This window comes from Papio anubis, chromosome 10 (genome assembly GCF_008728515.1).
Source record: "Papio anubis isolate 15944 chromosome 10, Panubis1.0, whole genome shotgun sequence".
NCBI lineage: Eukaryota > Metazoa > Chordata > Mammalia > Primates > Cercopithecidae > Papio > Papio anubis.
In genome coordinates, this window is record NC_044985.1 from 76,455,443 (window position 1) to 76,474,773 (window position 19,331).

The following is a 19,331-nucleotide window of genomic DNA, read 5'->3' on the forward strand; positions in this document are numbered from 1 at the left end:
GCAAACACAAAGCTGGTTAAGGGTGGCTACTCTAGATAGAGTAAAAAGATTTCTCTAAGGCGCTAATATTTAAGCTGAAGGCATAATACAGTGAGAAAGCTCAACATGTCATGTTCTGAAGCTAGAGTTTTACAGACTAAATGCAGTAAAATTATGTAACTCATGAGTGCATAGCATCTAAAATCATTTATTTAATGATTGGAAAAAAATGTAATCTACATATAAAACAATGAACATACACTATTATTATCCCAGTTTTCTATTTTCATTTAAGGATACTGAATTACACAGGATTAAATACCATTTCCAAAATTATATAGGTTTTAGATCAATTATTCACAAAGTGCACCATAGCAGAAGAGAATAGGCTGTTGGTACTATAACTGAACATTGTCATCCTCTGAATAGTTACTGACCAGCAGAATAAATAAAATATCAAAAGGGGAATCTGAGCACTTCTAACGCCTCCAACAACTGCAAATTTTCCAAGGGGATATTATCATTCACCTGTATGAGACAATTTTGCAAACCTTATATTTAGTTTACCTAAACAGAGCAATACACACATTTTGCAAAAAATATCTCAATGAAAATACTGTGCAGATGTTTTTATAAACTGATTTTAAAGAGTTCATTAGGAAACAATTGTATGATAACATCTCTTTAAATAAACAAATGACATTGCACATACTGCCAAAGGCCTGAAGCATGAACAGTGCTATAAAAAAAAGTTTCATTCTCAGAAGCTGGGTGAAAAACATTACTCTTACATTTTTTAGGGCTGTTAAGGCAACAAGCTTTTAAATAAGAAGGGAGCGGAGTACGTATAAGTGGAACTACAAATGGGCAGTTCCAGTTTCTAAATAACAAATTTATACCCTTAAAAACTGTAAATATACCTACTAGTTTTAAGGCGAATTAAAATTGTAAAAGTGTCGACTTCTGGCATTTTCTGACAGCATGCCCCACATAAATAAGGACTGTGGAAACGGCAAGTAATGAACAAGAATTAGTCATTGAGAGTAATCACATTGATTTGTGATCATGGGAGTTTCAACAAAACATTAATGACAGATGGGAAAAACACAAAATGCAAGTTTGTTCTCCATTAAAAACAATCAGGCAAAATATTGAAAAAAATTTTGTCTTAAAGAAAATAAAAATATCTATACGAGGGGAAATGCTTACTATTACGTTCAAAACAATGATGAAAGTGGATTTTTATTATACATATTAATTTGAAATTTAATTAAATATCTACCATAAACAGAGTGTAATTTAACTCCATACCATGTTTTGGTTTCCAATGGGTAAACTAAATCTAGATAATTTTTAAAGAGAAAAAAAATTAAAAAGTGCTTCCCCTATATATGGTTTTGGTACTTGAAAATGAAAATGAATCTCATTCCATAAATTAAGGTGTGTATAAAAATTTAAATAAACTTAAATCCATCTTTCTATCCCACCATGTTTCAGGAAATTTTATCTTATTTATGATTAGGGCTTCTGCTTGAGGTCTGCAAAGTTCTGATGGCTTAACTTGCATGAAAGGCCCTAGATGTCCCCTGACATTCATTATATTGACATATATGCTGGTTACCAGTGAAATCCCCATCGCCCCTTCAGGTTGAGTTGCCCTCCTGTCTCTAAATCACCCTCAAAGTTGTTAGAATCTTTAAAGAGACTTCTCTTTGGTTTACAGCTCCAAAAGTCATTCTACACTCATTGTATGAGTCCCTGCTATCTTCCTGGGGCACTGCCACTGAGTTTTGCTTAAGTTTCTACAACCTGTGATACCAACACCCTAAAACTTTTTCCAGCTTGGGAGAAAAAGATGACCTCCCATATGTGTCCACTGGCTTCCTCCTCTGGATACCTAATGTAAGCTCTAAGTAGAGTTTAGCTTTTCTTTTTTTTCCCCCTAGAAGAAGATGCTTTTGTTCCCAAACATTAATATTTCCATTGGTCACATATACAAAAGTGGTTCTTGAAATGTCTAAAATATTGTGCAGAGAGAGACTGTTAAAAGTTTTTTCTGAAACATTTTAAAAATTAATGGTTATACGGATACTGAAATATGACCAAAGACTTTAAATTGAGTTTGTATAACAAAATGAATAATTCTGTTATACACACACACACACACACACACAAATCAAATCTGAATTTAGAATATAGAGAAACAAACATATATTTGCCATCATAGAATAAGCTTCATTTTGCTTCATTTATAGGAGACAAACTGGGTGTATGAGAAAAGAAAATAAATAAAATGATTTGACAAGGTCTCAAGAATCTCATATATGTGCCCACTATTTGAATTTCTTTTCATTTTAAAATAAAAGATAAAATATTTTATATCTATAAATATATTTTAAAATCAGAAATAAAAAAATTTAAGATAAATTTTGCACAAGAAAAAAATTTAAAATGTTTTAATGATAATGTTTCAAATATACATATTTACACAAATTGAATTGAAGAATGACCTTTAAACATAAATATATATGAATATTAATAATACTGTTTAGAAAATTACTTGAGTTTTTTGCATTTAAGTATTAAAATAGAGAAAAGCAGAAAATTTATAAAACGATAAAAATGCAATGTAAATAATTTGAAAGAAAATATTCAAGGTAACTCTTGCATTTTAATTAAGCAAACAAGTTTTAGATGAATTTAAAAGATGATATTTTAAAATAATACAACTATTTTATGAATAAAACTGTTAAAGAAAAATACTATATTACTTTTTAAATTAATTAATGTTACCTACATAAATACACTACTGAAAATTCTCCAGGGCTCTTTAGTTCTTCTTTTTCTATTTTCTTAAGATATCATATTGGAATTTAGAACTTAAAATCTGAGATATTTCTTGTTATCTAATATGAGCATTTAATTCTATAATATTTTAAAACTTTTATACATTAAAATTATACAAACATTGCTTTAGCTACATTCTACAAATTTTATTGTCTTCTTAATTCATTTCTAACATCTTCTATAGATCATCGATTTCATTATTTTATTGTTTCTTATAGATACACTTTTTTCATAAAATAACCCCCCCCCCCAAATTATATTCTTTTTCTTGTTACGGAACAATATAACATGATATGCAGTCTCTATTTCTCCTCTTTTTAACAAAAATTAAGAGTATATCCTGGAAATCACTCTATATCAGTTTATATATATTTCCTCCTTCTAGTTTATTATTACCCAGCACTACATTGTGTGAATGTATCATATTTTAATTACCCTCCCAAATATGGACAATGATATTGTTACCAATATTTTGTAACTGTGAACAAGACTGTAAGGAATAACCTTCTGCTTATGAAATTGTTTATTGTTGTAAATGCGCCTTCATGATAGACTTCTATAAATGAGATTTCTGAGTTAAAAGGTAAGTTCATTTGAGGTTTGTTTGGTTCTCCAGAAAGGTTTTGCCACTGAATTTTCACTAGGATTGTGTAAAAGTTGTTTATTTTATTTTTCTATCTAATTGCATTTGCTAAAACCTCTAGTAAAATGTTAAATTGTGGCAGAAATAGTAGTCAGACTTTCCTGGATTGACTAGAAAATGTCTCTAATGTTTGTTATGCATTTAAGATACTGACTTTAGCACTAAAGTATTTCTCAATTATGTTTTTAGATGACTTAAAAATTAAGAAATGGTTGTTAAAATGTATTGAAATTATTTGTAGCATGTATGGGAATAAACATATGTTTTTCTCCTCAGAATTATTGATATATTATATAATATAAGTGCATTTTCTAATATCAAACCAACCTTGAATTACTGGATTTAATTTCACTTAGTCCTTAGTCATTTCACATTATTTGTTATCTTAAGCTCTCTTTTATGATATTATATTTAATATTTTTACATGAATATTTTTCATGATGTTGGTCTAAACTTATTTATATTTTCCTTATTGGAATTAAGTGACAATATTTTCCTTGTTTTATAAAAGATATTAGGATTGTTTTATTTTAGAAATGTTTGGAAACAATTTATAGTGTATTAGTACTATCTGCTCTTTGAAAGTTTGGCTAAATATCTTAACATAATCATATAAAGAAAAAAAACTTCATACAACAACCAAAACACATTTATGTTCATTTAGATACATACAATCCAAATAATCTATGAGGTTTGATTTTCCCAATAAATGATAAAATTAACTAATCACAAAGATCATTTAAAAAGGGAGGTAAAAGATCAGAAAAGAGAAAATATGCCACTCAGCTAACTTTGAAGATTGAGGATGGGACCATGAACCAAGAAACATAGGTGGCCTACAGAAATGGAAAAAGGAAAGGAAAAATTAACAGATATCTGCTAAAGTCTCCAGAAGGAACACATCCCTAAGACTTCTGACTTCTAAACCTATAACAATAAATACGACTGGTTTCAAATCATTAAGTTGTGGTAATTTATTTTAACAGTAATAGGAAACAAATACAAATTTCCTGAATGGAGACCAACTAGATTCCCTATACATTTTCCATTAGCTTCAAAAACTCTGTTGTGTAGTTAGAAAAACTGAAAGACTTGGTTTAGAAAGTGAGTGAATATATGCTATAAAAAATGGTGTAATATTTTGTATAACTGGTTTTCTCTGAATTAGCCAGAAACATAAAAAGATTCATCTAGAATTTTATTTAACTCTACTGAGGAAAGAATTATGGAGCTTACAGATCCTAGGAATTTGCAAGACAACATTGAAGGATTGTAGTTACAGTAAGCTTATACAGGTGAAATCCTGAGTTTGGTCCTCATTTGTTGCCAATAAAACAGATAAAATCCTTTGTACATTCATATTGTTGTTGCTGTATTTTAATATTGCTTTTGCAACTGCACCTATACTTTTTAACATCCAGAATCTCAGAATTTAAAGTTTTATGTTTTTTGGAGATCAAACCACCTAAAAAGTCTAAATTAGATAGAAAAACATTGTTCAAAAAGCAACCCTTCAGTCATTATTTCTTTAAAGCTGATTTAAACATTTCTCAGAATTTTAAAGAGTTAATGAAAAATTAATAGTTATTTAAGCCCAATTTACAAGAAAAATAATTACATGTTTTAAAAATTATATTTCTAGGAGCAATGTGATTATGTTTGGATAGACTCATAAAAGTGCTACATTTATTATAATTTAGAAAACTGGTGGCACTTATATATCTAGGTATCACATATATAAATATTTCCCAAGTCCTTTCCTTTGACAAAACTTCAAAGCAAGTGCAGAACCAACTTTAAAGATTCCCTAGTGGCACAATTAGCACTTCTAGATCTTCTTCTAATTAATCACGGGGGACACTTGACTAATGTGGATTTAACTCCTAATTCAAAAGTTGTCTTTAAACTATAGTACAACTTTAATTTTTTAAATAGTCACTCATTAGAATTGCATAGCTCAATACTAATAACTTTATTTTTGAAGAGGTGAATTCATGTTAACATTTTACCAGCTTAAATGTCAACACCCCTTAAAGCTATTGTGGCAACATCAATATCTACTGTCTCTGAAGTTATTTTTAAAAAATCAGAGTTAAAATTAGTATTAATCACGCATTTTTTCAAACATGTAAAAGAACATATCAATTGACAGTTGATGAATTTTTCCTTCAGGATTACTAAAAGCATCACCAAAGAGATATAGCAACTTAAAATACATGTTTAAAAATTTGTGTTAATTTATTTGTAACTTGGTTAAAAAATCCACATGGAATCATATTTCTAAAATAGAATTAGAGTAATTATAAAATATGACTTATTTTGTACTTTCCATCATTGTACATATCTGAATATTAGATCAATATTTTTGTACTTAATGACTTTTAATCTGCTATTCAAAGTATGATTATATACGTAAACTGGAGATTGGTCCCTTATATCAACGACTTTCACACTTTTAAATATTCATTGATTCTATTTAGACTTTTATTTCAATTTTATATCCTCACACTAGTATATTCTGAGTCTTGAGGTTTAAGGTTACTCGTAAGCAGAGGCAGGCATAAGTTTGCAGCAACAGGATTGCCAGTAACTTGAGAGCAAATCTAAATCCATCAACTCAAGAAATAGCACCGACTATGTGAATGGCAGTTTTCTACAATTTGGAGAAACAATGGTTAAAAAAAATAGAGCTCCTGCTTTTATGGATCTTATATTCTAATGACTGTGAGTGAGCAAAAGGACTCTCAGTAACAGATTTGAAGAGAGCTACTGACCTCTGCATTTTTTCATGGATTAGGGCTTGTATGGACCATTCTTGCTCAAACCACATATAGATGAATATGGAATACTATTGTAATTAATAACATTAATTTACATTTCAAAATAAGTTGCAAGATAATTGATATTAAAACAATTGCAGAAACAATCACCTGTGTGAAGTACTTCAAGAACAGAATAAAACAATGTAATTACTGTGAGCTAGAACATAGCTACTGTCATCTAAACATTACTGCATATGTTAAAATAGAAGGCTATTTATGATTGAAGTCTGCATTATTCATTGAACCTTATACAGTTTTACTATTTTTTGGAGATTTAAAGCTAGTTATATAAATTTCTTCTGGATAAAGAATGGAATCATATGTTGCAAGCCCTATTGTATAAGACAATAATCAAACAATAAATAGACATGTATTTATAAATGTCTAATGTTACAGATAGTGTTATTACTTACAAAGTATTTTTTTAACCTTAGATTTATATAGCATCTCAGTATTAAGTGAAATGAACTGAAAAGTAATTATTATCATTCTGGAGATAAAATTACATTTTTGATAATATCTGCAGTTTATACCCTCAAAAACATAAATTATCTGGAAAAATCCCATTAAATATCCATGTTATTCAACAAAAGTGCCTTACCAGTTGTTCTGCTAACAACAGTTATTTAGCAGGTTACAAGTATAAATAAAACACCTGAGTAAATCTTAGATCATAATGTGAAGGAATAATCCAAACAATTATGTCTAGTATTTTGTTGTATCAGTTGGCTGTCCTGCAATGATTCAACTAAGAACATTATGTGCTTATTATCCAGCAAAGAAATGACACAGAAGAAATTTGAGGGCAAAGGGAAACTACATTACGAGTAAAAGTAAAGATTCACCCACGATAGAAAGAATTCCCAGTGCTTGGAAGAAGGATGAAAAATAACGTAATGAAGCTGATAGGGTGTGAAAAGACAGAGCTAACCCCAGTGGGACCTTGCCTTACATGATTTAAGTTAACATTCAGAGAGACTGCCCAGCTATAATTTTAGCAAACACCACTCATCTCTTAGTCTGTGAACTGCATGAGTGTCAAGTTAGAGAACACAAACCATTTAGTCTTCTTTTGATGAGCATCACACAGTGCCTTTACCAAAGTATTAGCAGAGTTAATTAATTGGCTTTTCTTTTAGCATCTCTTCTTTCATGAACATTGGGCATAACTTCCATTGGCCATTCAAAAGGGATGATACTTAAACACGTCTTGAAACTTTGCTGTATTCATAATAAAATTATCCCATGAGGACACCCCTCATTTCTGCTAAACTGCCACTAACACTTTTAAAGTTTCAGGATATTGGCAAGTATCTGAGATAAAGAGTGAGCCTATGTTCCTATTCCACCAGTGACGGCAGAAAGGAATGGCTCATGAACCTGTCTACCTGTGGAGCTAAATGGAACGAACTCAACATCATTCCCCCTCCTACTTGCCACACTAAAAATAAATAAATAAAAGATTTATATTTCTGAGTCATGTTCAAAATTAATTAAAATGATGTTTGTATGAGCCCATTATGGCATTAAATCAATTCCACTAAGTAGTCTGGGGAAAACCTTGTGTTATCAGATCCCTCTTATGTTCTGCCATTTCTGAGAAAAAAGATGTTCATTGCAAAGTGATATGAACACTGGAAAGGTACTAATTTCAATTTGATTCTAACTGGATGAGCAACATGGGTAAGTGATTCTTAGCATTTGTTTCTTTTTCAGTAGTATGGAATTTAACTAGTTCTCAGCATGTTAGTGAAGACTGAATGAAAACATGCATATGTTTCCATGTATTATAAATATTTTAAAATGCAAAAAATTATTCTAATGCATATATAAATGTAAAGCATAACAATAATAATACAAAGGCACCCATAAAGTCATCATCTAATTTAAAAACTAAAACAGTAACACTTGAATCTCCCCCTGCAACATCTTTCCCGAATTGTGTGTTTTTTTCTTCTGCTTTCAAAATTTTTGTTTTATCATATGTCTGCATAAGATTATATAGCTTTCCTTGTTTTAAGCTTTTTAACTAATATATTGTAGTTGTATTATTTGTGTTTTGCTTTTTTTAACTTAACATTATGGTTCTAAAATTCAGTAATGTGTTGGGCAGGTATAATTTGTTTATTGTTAAACTCTTTGACATTCGACTATATAAATTTCAATTTGTTTATTGACTCCTTTGTCTATAGATATTCTGCTATTTCTGTTTTTGCTGTTACAAAAATAATGCTGTTTTAAATTTTATTTTGTATACTTTCTTGAGGCATGTGTGTGAGTTATTCTAAGGTTAAAAAAATAGAAGAAATTGCTGGGTTATAAGATTGTCACACGCTCGAATTTACAAGATAATGCCAAATCATTTTTCAAAGTAATTGTACCTATTTATCCTACTGGTGTGAGTATACTGACACCCACAGAGTTGCTTACCCTGCCAAAGGTTAGTGTGATCGAACAATAATTTTTGCCCATCAAATGGCATAAAATAAAATCTCAGTGTGCTTTTAATTTGCATTTTCTCTGTTTAAAAATTGTTTCTTTTTTAACCATTTATAATTTGCTTTTGTTGAAATGCTTGCTTATTTTTTTGCCCTCCCATTTTTCCTATTGGATTGCTTTTCTCATTAATTTATAAGAATTTTATATGGTTTAGATACTAATTATTATATTACTGAAAATATCTGTATCACTTTGTTGTATATTTTCTACTTCATGTCTTATGATGGATGAAAGTTTTAAATTTGATTGTGTTGAAGTTAACACTTTTAAATTTTATAGTCAGCATCTTTAGTAACCTCTTTATAAAATTTTCCTTTACATAGATATCATAAAGATACATCTCTATAATTTCTTCTATTTTTTGGCATATGTACATTAAGTCATTTAATCTTTTTTTGTAATAAATTGCAGTTGTCTATGAAATAAATAATTTTTAAAATTATATATGCTTTCTTTAAAAATTGATCTTGGCATGCTTCACTATGAAGTTTGAGGCTTCACTGCACATTGTACTGAAATTATGTATAAAACAGTGGTTCTCAAAATCTCTGAGTTCATGACAACTTTAGTGTCTCAGGTTTTTGTTTTTTTCCCACAAAACACCTAAGTTAAATAAAAACCAAGCACAAAGCTAACAGCTTCATGTATTAAATAGTAAGCTCCCACGTTAGTAGTTGTAACTTGCATGGTGCCCAATAGATGTCACTCTGTTTTCCTAGAAATTTTAAAATATCCCTCAGTGCTCCTGTTAATTCATGGTAGTGCCCCAAGGCACTTTGGCACCCAGTTTTGGAACCGCAGTTTTAAAAGTCATAAATTGAATGAAAACGATAGCAAAGGTGGAGGTTTTTAAAGAGCTATTTATAGGTCCCTGGACAGCATCTTTTTTCAATTAGGCAGCCACCTTTTTGCCCTATGCCATAACCTGTGTCTGTAACTTCCTCTAATTGGGGTGAGTAAGAGATTTCGTTATGTATATAATAGCTGAGAATATAGTAATAATGGCTTAAATCATGGTTATTTTTAAACTACTAACATTTAGAAGACAAAATAAAAATGCTTTGCAAAGGATAGAGGTTTTAGTGTAATTAGCGGGGAATAATGAAATGATTTGATAGGGCCACTCAGTTTTGTATAACCTTGGTGCTTTCAGTCTGAATGCAGAGCATGGATGTTGTAATCCAGCCTTTATATGGCTTCTCTGAAGAAGATTTAATTTATATGGCCTCTTGAGAAACACATTTGGCGTTGTAATATGGTTTGCTTCCAGGTTCTATCTCCAAGGATGATTTGACAAAATCACACATAAATTTATTTTCAGGGCACACAATTTCCCTTTTAGGGAATTCGCAGAGGTAGAGAGTAATACAATAACCACATGTGAATATTCAGTAAGTGAGGTCCTCATAGATCTTATGTGTATGACACTATGTGTATAATTTTGTTAATCACTAGACGTATGAGACAAGAAATTTGAGGACCCTTAACTAGAGATTAAAACAGGGATTTATATCAAAGAAATATTTAAATGCCTTGTTTACTATTTAAATACCGGCATGGTAAATCATTGAAAAAATGTAAAAAGCATACAATTTGGGAATATTCTAAACCAAGAAGAATTTGTTATTCTGGTTGATTTTTTTTTTCAGGCTCCCACAGGCAACTTACCTTTATCTCTTTGTGATTTTTATTTCTTGTTAAAATATACAGGAATAGTTCACCAGATTCATAGAACTGAATGATAAAATTGTATTACGAGATGCACTGGTACTCAATGTGACCTTATCAAGTGAGGTGAGCCATTCGTTAATTCAGATAATGGAGCTTATTATCACAATCTTTTGCTTATGCTATTGTTGAGCTTAACTACTTATTCATATTTGAATATGCATATTGAGATAATATCATTTCATTAATTTCAGTACTGAACACTGATCCTTCTAAGAGTAATTGTGAAAGTTTCAGATTGTACTATTTTTAACTGTAGTTAAAATATACTTAAAATTGTATGTTATCTTCATATATGCTTGAATAACTTATAAGCAATTGAAACTTTCAATTATAGTATACTGTTGAAGCAAATCAACTAATATATACACACATCCATTAGCAATAGTAGATAATTTTTGTAGATGTCCAGCACAGTTCTTCATATTCATCAGCTAAGTTCCTTTTCCCTCTTAATTATTAATATTTTTTCTACTGCTCTTTGTATACTTATTCCTTCCTCTTTAGCTCCAATCCTTACAATCTATTCTTAGCATAGCAACTAGAAGAATGTTTTTAAACATAAACCAGATGATGTCACTCCGCCCCACAAAACTTCCACTGTTCTCTGTCACACATAGAAAGTAAGAAAAAAAATATATTGAAAATCTACAAAGACTTTCTATGATCTGGTCCAGGCTCTCCCTAAAATTTCATGTAATTTCCAGCTGCTAGGCCTTGCTGGCTCTCCTTCAATCTCTTTAGCCTTTTCACTGCTATAAGACTGGGTTTTGGCTGAGGTATTTCTTTTTTTCATAGTTTGCTTTTGTCTAGATTACTCTTCCAATAGATATTCACAATTCCATCATCACTTCTATATATGTGCTAAAAGGTTTCCTTGTCCAAAATAGCTTCAGTGACCACCTGATCCAGAGTAGTCTTGATCAAAACTTTCTTTTCCTTTTCCTCACCACTTGATATTTATATCAAACATTTATTTGTGTACTTTACATGTTTGTTGGTTTGTTTTCTGCAGTAGCATTATGATGACCATATTATTTGATGCCCCCTAAAATACTTTTGTGAATGACGGGGAAAGCTAAAATAATTAAGTATATAATTTTGACATAGGCACTATTGACAAAAAACAATTGGTGTTATGATAGTGTTAAATCTATGAAACAGTACTATTCAAAAGTTATTTTCTAAAATGCAATTTTCTAAAACTAAAAACAGCATATGTATATGAAACACCAAAAAGTTCCCTATATTTATCATTGGAAGATTTACAATAGTGTAAGTAGTAATTTATTTAATATATTTTTGATTCTTTAATTAATTTTATAGTATCCAACTCTAATACAATGCCAGTGGTATTTGTTCAAAATATTTTAATGTTGTTTATTTATTTTTAGTTTGCCTAAAAATTATCTTCCACGAACATTTTTGGTTAATAAATTTGAAAATACTGAAACCCTCATCTCAATCTCTGTGAATCCTAAAGTTTTTAATTGAGAAAATAATTTTCTTCTAGAGAATGAAGTAGCTTGTAAGCTTGGAGACATTTCTGCTAAATAAATAATGTTATCAAGTCTATTTTCTTCAATTTGAAATATATAAATATTTCAGCTCGTATATTTTTGCAGATGCTATACTTTTGCCTCCAATTATAATTTTTGACAAATATTTTAGAAGTCAAAACTTGTCTTCTATTTTGTTATTTAAAATTCTATAGACTACTTTTGTAAACCTTGACACTATCAAATCATAGTCAACTTCAGTTTGAAATTGGCCTCATGATCCCCCTGCCTTGGTCTCTCACCGTGCTGAAATTACAGGTGTGGGTCACCGCGCCCGGCATAGCCTAGTAATTTAGTTATTATAGTTTTATTACCACAGTGAATGCTATACCAAAATTTTCATTTGAATTATTAACACAAAAAGAAATAATTTTGTGATAAACTTTTAAACTGAATTTTCAATAGCATTCACAATCACATTAAATGTTTCACCTTTTACAGAATAAACTTCCATGAGTTTTATTTGTTAGCATTTATTGATACACACAATTAATAAAGCATGTAAGTAATAAACTGAAATTACTTAACTGGTTTAGAAATTTTTTTTTTTTTGCTAGCAGAACCAGCACATTAACAGCAGTATCTTCAATTTTCACACATGAACAAGAAAACTTTGAAGCAAAAATGAGTCTATTTAATTTAGAACAATGATTTTTATTTGAAAAGTCATGTTGCACAGAATGGTATAGAATGAATTTTCTGAAGATATATATGTTAAATCAGGGCTTTCAGGCACAGTCTGCTTAAAACTTTGGAAACAGACACTTTTTTGTTTTTTGTTTTTTGTTTTTGTTTTTGTTTTTTTTTCAGTACATTTGTGTCTTCTAATTTTCTCGTAGTAATATCACAGGGTCCCCATAGGTGATACTGAATATGGGCAACTGTTTTCTTTTTTAACCTGTTGTCTTAGTGTTCCCTAAAACAAGGGTTCCCAAACCCCCCAGGCCACGGAGAGGTTCTGGTCTGTGGCATGTTAGGAACCAGGCCGCACAGCAGGAGGTGAACAGCAGGTGAGCAAGAATTACCACCTGAGCTCCACCTCCTGTCAGATCAGCGGTGACATTAGATTTTTGTGAGTGTGACCCCTACTGTGAACTGTGCATGTGAGAGATCTAAGTTACAGGTTCCTTAGTTCCTTATGAGAATCTAATGCCTGATGCTCTGAGGTGGAACAGTTTCATCCTGAAACCATCCCCCTACCCTGTCCACGGAAGAATCGTTTTCCACAAAACCGGTTCCTTGTGCCAAAAAGGTTGGGGACTGTTGCCCTAAAATACAAACCCTAGGCAAAATTTTTATAGTAACTATGTTATTGATTGTGCAACTCAAGAAATTCTTGAGGTTGGGAAGAGGATGAGAAGTTAGTAGGGGAAGGAGGCAAAACAAATATAAGGAGTGGCATATGAAACAGGTCAGAACTTTGAGACAAACAATTTCTCTGTCTAGTGAGCCATCTTCCAAGGGGTTGCTTCTCTGACTATTTACCTTGGGGGAATCAGGGAGAAAAAAAAAATATCTAGTTTGTCTCGTGCCTTCAGTGTTCATCCCAGAGAGCATTAATTCCTGTAGTATCTTATACTTCAGCAACAATCAGGGACCCAGGGAAAGAAAAGGAAGGACTTCCAATGTAGGCTGAAGTAAGGCACCCATAGGGCATATCCAGCAAGGTTTTCAGTCTGTTGAAATGAGAGTGGGCACAGGATGGGAATATTACCAGCCATTGAGTGCCACCCCATTTAGAAAGCAAAGCAAGTGTGCAGAGATGGGTCATGCATAATCTGAATTTGGTACAATCCATTCATTGTGCAGGTCAGATGTGCTCACACTGTACTATGATATTCAATCCTTACCTTCAATTCCTCCCTAAGAAGAAGCATAAAAATTCAATCTTTAAGTATTATTGTGAACTGCTACGTCCTTAAACGAACACCAAACAGACAACTTTATATGATGTTATCCAATGAAGTTACAGCTGGCCACCTTCAGCTATAATTTTGGTTCTTACTGAATGAGGTGATCCAGACCTTGGATTTAGGGGTTATTATTCTTAAGTTACTTTGAGCTTCTGGACATGTGTTCTATGCAATTAACATTTTTGATTATCACTGGATAAAAAGCACCAAGACATATCCCAGTGAGTCTACTGCGTTCCAGACATATTTCTTTTTGCCCTCACTGTGTAGTAGCAACTATATCTTCTCATGATTATCAAGATTGATGACTCCCACTAGTACATTCCAGCTGCACCAGGATTAGGAGTTCAACGTACTTCATACATTTCTTCTCCACTTGGAAAATAACATCTCTAAACTAGCAAAGTCTAAGGCGGGATGGAAAGCACCATATTTTGAGCATGGGAATATGCTAAAAATAACTGGGAATAATGGCAAGCAGGGGATCCCACTTCTACTCCTTGCCTCCCAGACCTATGCTTCAGTACATATAGTGTACACTAGAAGACAACACCCTGGTATTTTTTCTCTGAGCTGGCTCCTTAACTGAGTCTTTATTCTATCAGTATGATAGAATACAAGTAGTAAGCCCCACGAGTCCTGTGATTATCTATTCGTCATCATACCTCTTTTGTAATAAAGTAGGCTCCTTGTTTTAAAGCAATGCCACATGAAATGCTCTGTTGAGATGTCAGGCATTTTTTAAGCCTTTAAGTGATGGTGTTGATTGAAGAACTGTGCAAAAAAGGCAAACTCATGTCCAGATTGTGCATTTTTTTTCTGAAAAGGACAATCATTATCCCATTTCTGGTGGAAGGGGTCTTATTTCATTGATCTGTCACCAAGTGGCTGCTTAAACGCCCGAAAAGTAGTGACTCTGCAATGATATGCATTGCTCTCAGGCTGGACATTCAGCAATGGTAGCAATAGATCAGCCTTAGTGAAGATGAATACATGTTATCACCCTCATGCATAGCCTTAATCCTTCTGCTATGACCACCCTGTTCATGTGCTCATTGTGCAAGCATTGCAATAGTCATCCTGTCTACCTTGTTGAAGAGATGCTCCCTGGAAATGGGTTCTCTCTGGAAGAAATTAATATTAGTTACACATATGTGCATGTGTTGTGCCCACTCCTGTAGGATCTTCCATATACTTCCTTCCCAGAGTTCTTTAGCCCTGACATTAGTCTTTCATTTGAGGACGCTGACCATTGAGTCATGCCACTGCCACAACCCAGGAATCAATATATTATCTGTACCTTTCATCATCTCTCATTTCATGCAAAACGAATGACTGAGTTGACTGCTCAAAGCTCTGTTCACCAGGAGAAGTTCCCTTTGTTGCTGTCTCTAAGGTCAATGCTGACTGGGACTGAAATGTGGTAGTGGTCCACTGCAAGCTTGCACCAACATTTTGGGCTGTCTCTTCTGTTAATCAGATCAATTTCTTTCCTTCTTTGATGTTGCACATGAGGAACTTCCTGTTGCACATTTTGCCTTCTATGATTGTGTATCATTTGCTTACTTAAAATATTTATTGCTTTTCCCTTTAAAATATAATGTAAGCTCTATGAGGGTTACTTTTTCAATTTTTTATTAACCGATAGGTCTTTCTTGCCTAAAAGGACCTGGCATATAGTGCTGTATACATTCAATAAATGTTTGGTAAAAGAAAGAACAAATTATCTCCTTTCCCTGTTTCAATTTTGTTCATAGTACTATTCACTATGCAACATTATACATTATAATATAATGCTTTTTTTCAGTCTTTTCCTCCTCCACTAAAATATAAAACACACAAGAGGTTGTCTGCTTTGTTTAAAGTATTATCCCCAGCACCTGTAGAAGAGCCGGCTTTGACCAATCTTTGTTGCATTAATTAGCAAATAAACAATGTTTTTCTCATTCCCTGTCACCAGGTAACACCCAATGCCCTGTATGTTATATAACAGGTGCTCAGTGAAAAAGTTGTAATACAAAATAAATGCATCAAAATTCTCGCCTCTGGCCCAGAGGTGGCCTCTCTCAATACTCTCTGATCTTTCAGAAGTAGAATTGACAAGAACTAACAAGAAAACTTTGCCTCCTTAAACTTGTTCCTCAGGAAGTTTCAAAGGAAAAGTCAAATAATTTATCAGCCAAAAAAGACTAGACATTCTCAGTTTTTTTACACACATAGCTTTTATATCGAATCCTGTCGATTTATAGTTTAAGGTTTTCATGAATCCTATTACCTTATTTCATTGGGAAAAAACAAAACAAAACAAAGAAAAAGCCGGAAGTCAATATCTTCTGACGTGACGTGAGAAGCTATGAGGCTCCTTTGTTACCTTTACTTCACCTCAGGCATAGAAAGAATTACATTCTTAAAGGATATCACATTTTAAAAAACACTTGTATTTTATTATATGCATATCTGAAATAGAAAATCTGACAAGAGGACAGCCACGGAAAATTTCCCCTATCATTAAGTAGAAGATGAATATGGAGTTAATTTTCACTTTTGACACATTATATTGAGATTTTAAAATTCATTCTCTGTAAGTTGGGTTTGGAAGAAGTCGAATCTCATAGTATCATTTGAGGACAGCTCTATGAATATTTGTGAAAAATGAATCTTTTATTTGCCTTGAAAATTATGATTCAATTTGATGAAATGAAAAAAATTTATGGATAATGTTTAATCACGACTGACATATAAGAACTAAGCTGTCAGCAGGATGCTCTGACACCTAGAGTTAGTCACTTCCAGCTGAGAGGAGCCACACAGCTTCTAATAACTTAGGAAGCTGTGACTTGATATTCTGGCTCATTTAATAGATTCATTGTGTTTCATGTTCTATATGGAATTCTGTTTGAAACCAGCCTAAATATGTTTTCATGTTTAATATCATTATGTTCTTTATACATCTACTTTTTAAAATGAATGCAGAAATATTTTCCCAAAATTGAAAAAGGCCTTAATTGACATGAACATCATTTTGACCATGAAGCTTAAAGAGATGTTTTGTTAAGTTAATCAAAATGTGATTACAACGATAATGTTATATATTCAGTCTTTTGCTGGGAACTATAGAGTTATCAACAATATATGGTTCATGTCCTCTACCCCTGAAGAACTCCTAAGTGGAAGGAGAAAAACTATGAACTCTACAGTGTGGCGTATGGAACATATTTACTTGTGAATGTATATGGCAAAGACTTGGAACGGTAGCACTGATTTTAAGTATAATAATTAAATAAAAGTGATTATTTTGCTTTTTTTTTCTCCTTATTGTCTAGGAACTTTTGGTCTTCTTTCCTCCCATTTATTAAGCTACATGCTTATTATTTCCTTGTTTCTTAGCAATAGCCAGACTTTAATCCGATTGGTCATTTATTACTTTCAATTCAGTGTGATTCTTTTACTCTTCTCCTACTCAATATTTTTCAGTATTTTGACAAAAATGTAGACAGTATGCCTATTAATTTTGTAGATGCTATAAAACAGTAATTTTTACATTTTATAACAAAATTCAAATTTAAAAATGAACAAGCAGTTTGCAGATATTTAAATAGCAAATGCGCATTTAACAAGAGTAAGTTTTGTACTTGGTTACAAAATACCAATTTCTCATGTAAATAAAGGATTTTTTAACAATAGCATTGTGAAAAAGAATTGAACCTGAGATCTCATATTCAGTTTAAGACAATATGATATTTTGTCCAAGAAAAAAATGTATGTTATACAAATGAAAACTGAGTGTTTAGAATACTGAGGAGGATAATTCTGTTCTCCTATAGACTGAATATTTTATACCTGAAGTCTTATGTTTGTATATGGACACTCTACTTTCAAAACACAGGAATATAGGATTATTCATTTAGAGGCTCAATATTATTAGTATAAAATGTGTGGTTGAAGAAAATATAAGTATACGGTTGAAAAAGAAAATTATAAAGCACTCTAAGCACTGAACTACAGTTTTAGGCCCAAATAAGGAAAACTTTTATCAAGAGCCAGAAATATTCAAAAACTGAGTTGACTACTGGAAGAAAATATTAATGTAGTGATCTTGGAGTTTTCAAACATGGACCAGAAAACCAAATACTAGATTTGTACTGTAGAAGAGACTTAGGCAATGTTTAGTTAGTTGAAGTAAATGTTCTTAAGTATGAAATTCAGTGAGTCTATCATATCACATATATATATCTATATACACACACATATATAAATATTCCTTTTATTTTCCCCCAACCAACAATAAATATGTCAGTTCTCATATCAGAACTGCAATCACTTGTTCTTCTATTTGCTTTTATTATTTTTGCATAACATTGTTAAACTGTTTTTCAAAACTATAGTTACGGGGTAGAACACTAATATACTTCTCTCTTCCAAAATCCCCTTTGTAATTTATTATGTGAAGTTTGTTTTCTTTATAATGCACAGTCTTTGCAACTTAGTTTCCATACTTTGTTTATTTATATTAACACTTGAGTCATGCTAACTCTCTAATCACCGGTATTCAAACCCAAAATTTAATTTTTTGCTTATCTTAGCCTATTTCACCTCTCCAAGCCCTCTGTCTCTATATTCAACCATGCTTCAAGACGTATCTTCGGTTGTACAACTTCCAGAGAACCTTCGGGAATACTGAAACCAAATTTTTTTTCTCATTTTCAAATCTCTACCATGCTTAATAAAACATTATTACCACCCTATTTACTTTCATGTACAGATCCATGAATAAAAAATTATCCCTGAACTTCATGTCCAGAGACCTGGGTTCTACTTAGGACTCTACTTCCATTTAGCTGTGTAGCCTCAACAAAGCATTGAAACTTTCTGTATGACAGGAACTTTATCCATACAGTAAAGATATATTTCAATTATAATAAATATTGAATGAAACTTCTTTGCCTTAGTAGTATTCTTATATTGTCGACTTGTTTAATTATTATAATATAAATTCCTCATGAGAAGAGTGGTCTTCCATTGCTTTGTTCCCCCATAATACTTAGCATTTAACTATTCACAAAATTTTTGCTTGTGTACTTTCAACAAGTACAAGGTCGAATAAATTTAAAACTAACAAGTATTTTATAGTTTCATTCAGTCTTTGTATTTGCTGACACTTTGATATATTTTCATTCCTCAAAATAATTTCAGTATCAAGACTTTTAAATATTTTTTCAGGATATTAATGAGATGTCTCAATCCTAAATATTATTTTCCTTATAAATGTTGTCTAAAGAATTTATTTTATGTATCTTAAAATTATCCTTACAGTATAAACAATGGTTTATTCCCCTAAACT